The following is a 6,786-nucleotide window of genomic DNA, read 5'->3' as shown; positions in this document are numbered from 1 at the left end:
GAGGCTGAAGATTGAGTTCAATCAACAATGGCCAGTGACTTAATTAATCATGCCTGCATGATGGAGTCTGCAGAAGAGTCCTAAATGAAGTGGTTTGGGGAGCTTCTGAGATAGTGAACATACAGAGGTGCTAGGAGGGTGGCCGGCCCAGAGAGGGCATGAAAACTTCATGCTCCTTCCCCCATACCTTGCCCTCCATACCTCTTCATCTGGCTGTTCATTTGTATCCTTTATAATAAACCAATCAATGTAAATGAAGTGTTTCCCTGGGTTCTGTAAGTCACTGTAGCAAATTAGTGAACTGAGGAGGGGGTCATTGAACCCCTAGTTTACAACAAGCCAATCAGAAGTACAGGTGGAAACCCGGGACTTGTGATTGGCATCTAAAGTGGGAGCGGTCTTGTGGGACTGAGTTATTTAACTTGCAGGATCTTAAACTAACTCGAGGTGGATAGTGTCAGAATTGAAATGACCTATAGGTCACTCAGCTGGTGTCCACAGAAAACTAAAGAAGTGCTGAGTGTAGAAAATTCACATATTTGGTGTCAGAAGTATTGTGCATATCCAGGAAGACAAGTTTTCCCTTTTTAATCTCTATTTTTATCTACCGAGCTATTATCTATACAGAAGAAAGTAAGATTAAATGATAAAACGAATGTGGTAAGATGTTGACAGTTCTGAATTTGGGTTAAAAGTATACAAAAAGACTTTATACTACTTTTGCAACTTGTCTACAAGACTAAAATTGTTGTAAAATATCATGCAATAATATGTAGAACATAGGTTTTAGAGTGGCCAATGGAAAATATTATGATTCAGTGCTCACGCATCAGTATTATTTCATGGTAAATTATATTTACCTTTGCAGGGATGAAGCACAGTAAATTCATAGAAAGGCATAATAGTTTTGTGCCCCACCCCCATATACACATAGTAAAAAAGAGCTGCAAGTCTCTGTAGAAACATGTTAACCATGTTTATCTATACGCTACATATTTTCCAGCGTTACTCATTTTCTTCTTTAAACTTATTCATCTTTCTAAATTTTTATAATGAGAGCTTAATATTTTTATCATTGAATTCCTGACTTTCTTCTTTTCTACAGTTTCAGAAAAGAAGCAAAGAGGGGAAAAAGAAGAGAGAGAGAGAGAGAAAGAGAGATGAGCCCTAATAGAGTTCATGGCTGTCTGTAAGCCGTTGAATGCACCTGAATGGGGAAGTGCTTGAGGTTGCATAATATCAGCTGATGCTTACAAACTGTTACTTCAAGGTCAATCATGATGTGGCTGCCTCCAAGGGAATACAGCTGTTCAATACTCCAGGCTTGCTAATTTGGGGATCACTGGATCTTGCCTGGTGGCTAAACCCTAGTTCTGTTCACACCACCACAAAGAGAGAACCTCACCTCCAAAGGCATGAAGTGGTAAGACACCAAGATAGAATGATACCACTGCTACCTGGAGCACAATACAGTGAAGCATGTGTGCAGAATTAATACTGGCACAATGCTGAACAAGTGACAGACAAATTTGTGCAAGCTTCTATAATGATTATGCTATTTAATTAGTGGATACCTGACCAGTGTTAAAATCTGGAAGAGAATCAAATACCACAAAGTTTACAATTCCCTTTTCTGGGAACATTTTCTCTATTAAATGGCATCAATGACAAGCTAAAATACAGTCCTTTATCTATTAGCTATTTCACTTCTCTTTTCCTGAAAGAGTTACTCAAAGGCACATAAAGAGGTTTCTTCCTCCATGCCTTGTCTCCAACTCCTGTAGATCGATTTATGCCCCACACCTGGTGCTGCTAAGCACATTACAGTGCCTCATGTTCCCATTAACAAAACCGTGTGTGAGGGTGGGAGTAAATGTGGGAGAGGGAATGTCACACAGTTTAATTATTTAGTAGGGGGGAATAACTCAAAGTACAGTACTCTGGTGTAAAGGGATCTTCATGATGCATGGTTGAGAAATGTCTGGACTCATTAAGTGCTGAGCTTTCCAAGGCTTGTCATTCTGTAAGACACCTGTTCTGAATATGTTTATAGAGAGGGTATGGGGTGGGCATTATATCATGGGTTCATGCTGCTTTCTCTTTCTACTTCCCTTCAAACTGCATTTCACTCATTCATTCTTTGGCCACTTGGGGCCATGGCTTCAGGAAGAAATATATTATAGAGATATAAAGATTATTCTTCCCAGGATAACTCACAGAAAGACAAATAAATCAGCATGCAACACCTCCTTAGGTTGTTAAGCCAAATGCTTTAGGAGAAATAACCATTTTGTCTTGAGTTAAGTAGCCCAATCTACAAGCACTCTGTTTTAAACACCAAATCTACACCAAACCTGAATGGCTTCCAAGTCTCCAGGACGGGCTACGTGGTGGAGAGGAAGGGACATGTTTTTGCCTCCTTGTGCACCTCGCTTCCAATCCCAGCTCTAATACAAGGTGACTGTTTAACCTGAGTAAGTTCCCCATCGCTGAGATTCTCACTCTCATTATCTGTGAAATGAGACTAATACCCACTACTTGTTGGACTATTTTTATTAAGATTAGAAACAGTGCACATAAAGTATCTTGTACCAACTAAGTGCCTACAAGAGGAGTTACTATAACTATTATTACATGAGAATGTGGCTTACCCTTTGACAATTCTGAAAAGAAAAATTTAAAAATTCTCCAACTGACTAAAAGAGAAGGAATGTTGAAAGATAAAAACAAGGAAGAAAGAAAGAAAGAGAAAGAAATAACAAAATACAATGAATGAATGAATGAATGAATGAATACATGAAAGCAAAAGAAAAAGTAAAGAAGGAAGGAAGGAAGGGGAAGGGGAATGGAAAGGGGAAGGGAGAGGAGGGGAGGGGAAGCATTTATGGAATAGTCTATTAAGATTTTGGAGACATGAGGTCTGTTTCCAGTGAAAATTTAGACACAGACCCTCAAGTTCTCAATTTCCTTAGCTACAAATGGAGGGTATTGTCTAAGGATGAGTTTTGGGAAGCAGCCATTCCTGGCTTGAGGAAAAGAGAATGTTGGTTCTATGGGCTAAATGGTCAGCACCCCTCTCCTCTCTCCACTCCCAGTGGAAACTGTGCACATTTCACCTGAAGGCACATATTTCTCAGATTGACATTTCTGCTACAGCATATTAGTCAGGGTTCTGCAGAGAAAAAGAACCAATAGGATATAAGATGGCATCTATATAAGATGATATGGTTTGGCTGTGCCCCCACTCAAATCTCATTTTGAATTGTAGCTCCCATAATTCTTGTGTGTTGCGGGAGGGACCTGGTAAGAGTTAATTGAATCATGGGGGAGGGTTTTTCCTGTGCTGCTCTCCTGATAGTGAATAATTCTCACAAGAGCTGATGGTTTTATGAAGGGCAGTTCCCCTACACATGCTCTCTTGCCTGCCACCATGTTAAGATGTGATTTTGCTTCTCCTTTGCCTTCAGCCATGATTGTGAGGCCTCCCTAGCTATGTGGAACTGTGAATTTATTAAACCTTTTTTTCTTTATAAAGTACCCACTCTTGGGTATTTCTTCATAGCACTATGAAATGGACTAATACAATAGCTATATAGACAGAGATGTATTATGATGAAATGGCTCGTACAATTATGGAGGCTGAGTCCCATGAGTTGCCATCTACAAGCTGAAGGCCAAGAAAAGCCAGTAGTGTAGTTCCAGTCCAAACCCAAAAGACTGAAAACCAGAGAAGCCAATAATGCAAATCATCATCTCAGTCTGAAAACCCTGAAACCAGAAGTGCTGATCTCCAAAGGCAAGAGAAGATGGATGTCCCAGCTCAAGCAGAAAGAATAAATTCACCCTTCCTTTGACTTTTTGTTCTATTCAGATCCTCTACTGATTGGATAATGCCCACCTGAATTGGTAAAGGCAGTCTTTTTTACTCAGTCTACCAATTCAATTTCTCATCTCTTCTGGAAACCCTTACAAACACACAGAAATAATGTTCTACCAGCTATCTGGGCATCCCTTAGTCCAGTCAAGTTGGCCTCTAGAATTAACCATCACACGCAGAGAGATTCTATCTGAGAACTTTATGTTCCAGAAGCCCTCACTTGCAACCTCCTCATAAGAAGCACCTCATGCATTGAGCCTGATTCAAGTCAACATTATATCTTTGCTTTTAGATGTTTTACAATTTTATTCAAAGCAACTTGTGGTTTGGTGCTATTGGAATTTTGCTTTGGCTGTTGAAACTTTACTCATTCATTTCATCTTCCTTATTGGGAAATGTTTACATTACTTCATCACATATTTATTTTTAACTGGGGTCTAGGACATGGCTCTAGGGAGGGAACAATCTTGAGGACACTCTATGCTTCAGGATAGATACTTCTTCCTTCTAGTCTGCCCTGCACAGACCTCAGAGCTCAAAGAAGCACTATGACACCCGCCACTGTCTGCCCTTAAGAAAGATGCCAAGTTTAGAATTGGTTTTCAGGTGGTTTCAGCAAAACAACAGCCCACACTGCCTCCTAAGAAGAATGACTATGCCAACTCCAAAGAGCACTGGGCAAGAAAAGGACAAATTATTTTCTGTTTCCAGTATTCAAAAACTCAGCCAATGACTGGGCACGGTGGCTCATACCTGTAATCCCAGCACTTTGAGAGGTCAAGGAGGGTGGATCACTCGATGTCAGGAGTTTGAGACCAGCCTGGTCAACATGGTGAAACCCCATCTCTACTAAAAATACAAAAATTAGTCAGGCATGGTGGTGCACACCTGTAATACAAGCTACTGAGGTGGCCAAGCCAGCTGAATCACTTGAACCTGGGAGGCAGAGTATGCAGTGAGCCAAGATCAAGCCACTGCACTCCAAATGGCAGCATAGCAGGAAGGTTTAGAGTATGGATCCTGGGTCCAGGCTGCTATAGTTAAATCCTAGCCCTGGCTGGGCACGGTGGCTTATGCTTGTAATTCCAGGACTTTGGGAGGCTGAGATGGATGGATCACAAGGTCAGGAGTTGGAGACCAGCCTGGGCAACACAGTGAAACCCTGTATGTACTAAAAATACAAAAATTATCTGGGCATAGTGGCACGTACCTGTAATCCCAGCTACTCGGGAGGCTGAGGCAGGAGAATTGCTTGAACCTGGGAGGCAGAGGTTTGCAGTGAGCCAAGATCACACCAATGCACTCCAGCCTGGGCAACAGAGCAAGACTCCCTTTCAAGAATAGAATAGAATAGAATAGAATAGAATAGAATAGAATAGAATAGAATAGAAGTAGAGTAGAGTAGAACAGCCCAGCCCTGGCACTTACCAGCTGTGCAACCTGAGATATGTATGTGAGATACAAACTCTCTGTACTCAAAAAGTCCTCATCTTTGAAATTATCCTGCCCAATGTGTTGTTAGGAGGATGGATGAGTTGCCATTTGTAAAACACTTAGAAGAGTATCTAGCACATAAAAGTTCTATATTTAAATATTGGGTAGGTAAAAGCCATGGGCTCTAATACATATAACCCCATTAGAGGGTAGTTGTTTCTCATAAGTCTCCTGTGCCATGGACGATAGTTGAAATGAGTGAGGTTCTTTGTTATTCCTCTTCCTTATCTATGTGTACACGTGCATGTGCATGTGTGTATTTTTATATTCACCATTTTAACAGTTGCTTTCCAGCTGTTTGTTAATCCTCCCATCAACCATTCATGACCATATTGTTATCAGTTGACAGAGGAGTCTCATAGATGTCACTCAGTGGCTCAGGTCACAACACTTTGGATTTAGAGTTGGAATTTACATCCCTATCACCGACATCCAAGACTCATGCTATCTCCACTTTTCCCAGCCCCCATAGATACACACATACACCTGGACTTGATCCTCAAATTCTGTCTTATTGGGAAGTTTCTGGGAGAGTAACCAGATGATTCTGAACAACAAAGTATCCATGACAGAAAACAGGTCAAAAGGCCCAAAGTGGTTTTGTTAGAATGGTGGGATTATTAAATTTTTTCCATTTCTCTGTTTTTCAAAATTCTCCTTTATAAAATTATATTGACTATATATAAAATCATATGTTTATTTTTTAAATCATCAGTAATTGGCAGAAGTATTTTTATGTTTTGTATTTGATTTAAGTCTGTGTACACTGTTTCTTGTTTAAGGAAGAGATTCAAATACTTCCCCCAAACATGAAAACTCAAGTCTTGGCTGTGGCTGGAGGTGAAAGCACAGAGGAAACAATACTTACTCTTATAGGTGACTCTTTTTTTTCCAAATCAAAAACTCTATACTGTCTTCTCCTGCTCAAACCTGGGAAGCATTGTAGAGAATGTAAAGATCAAGGAAAGGGTTTTAATTCCCAAACAGATCAAATTTCAGTTCTGAGAGCACACGGAACTAACTAAGGGACTGCCGGGGAGAGGCCAGCGGCCTTCCAGAGCAAAATGACCATTAAGGGGCTCCAAGCCCTAGATTACTCATTGGGTCTAATGATTGACCTTCCCAATCTACATTCTGAGCATGGATTCTGTAGCAGAATGACCCATACTGCTGCCTTTGGTACCTCATATATCTAACATTGATTCTATTCTCTTATAGGGGACACACACTAATCAAAACTTTTTGTCTGGTCAGAAACTCCTTATCGTTCCTGTTCTTAGGGATCTTCCACCCATTGCATTATGGTAGGTGAAACTGACTTGCATTTAGAAAGTGAAGAATTGTACTTGCACTGCTGGGCCATTTTACCAATAATATCCACCTATCCAGACTCCTGAATTTGGAAACAATGATGC

Source organism: Rhinopithecus roxellana, chromosome 4 (genome assembly GCF_007565055.1).
Source record: "Rhinopithecus roxellana isolate Shanxi Qingling chromosome 4, ASM756505v1, whole genome shotgun sequence".
NCBI classification, from domain to species: domain Eukaryota; kingdom Metazoa; phylum Chordata; class Mammalia; order Primates; family Cercopithecidae; genus Rhinopithecus; species Rhinopithecus roxellana.
Note: the sequence above shows the minus strand (reverse complement) of the source record.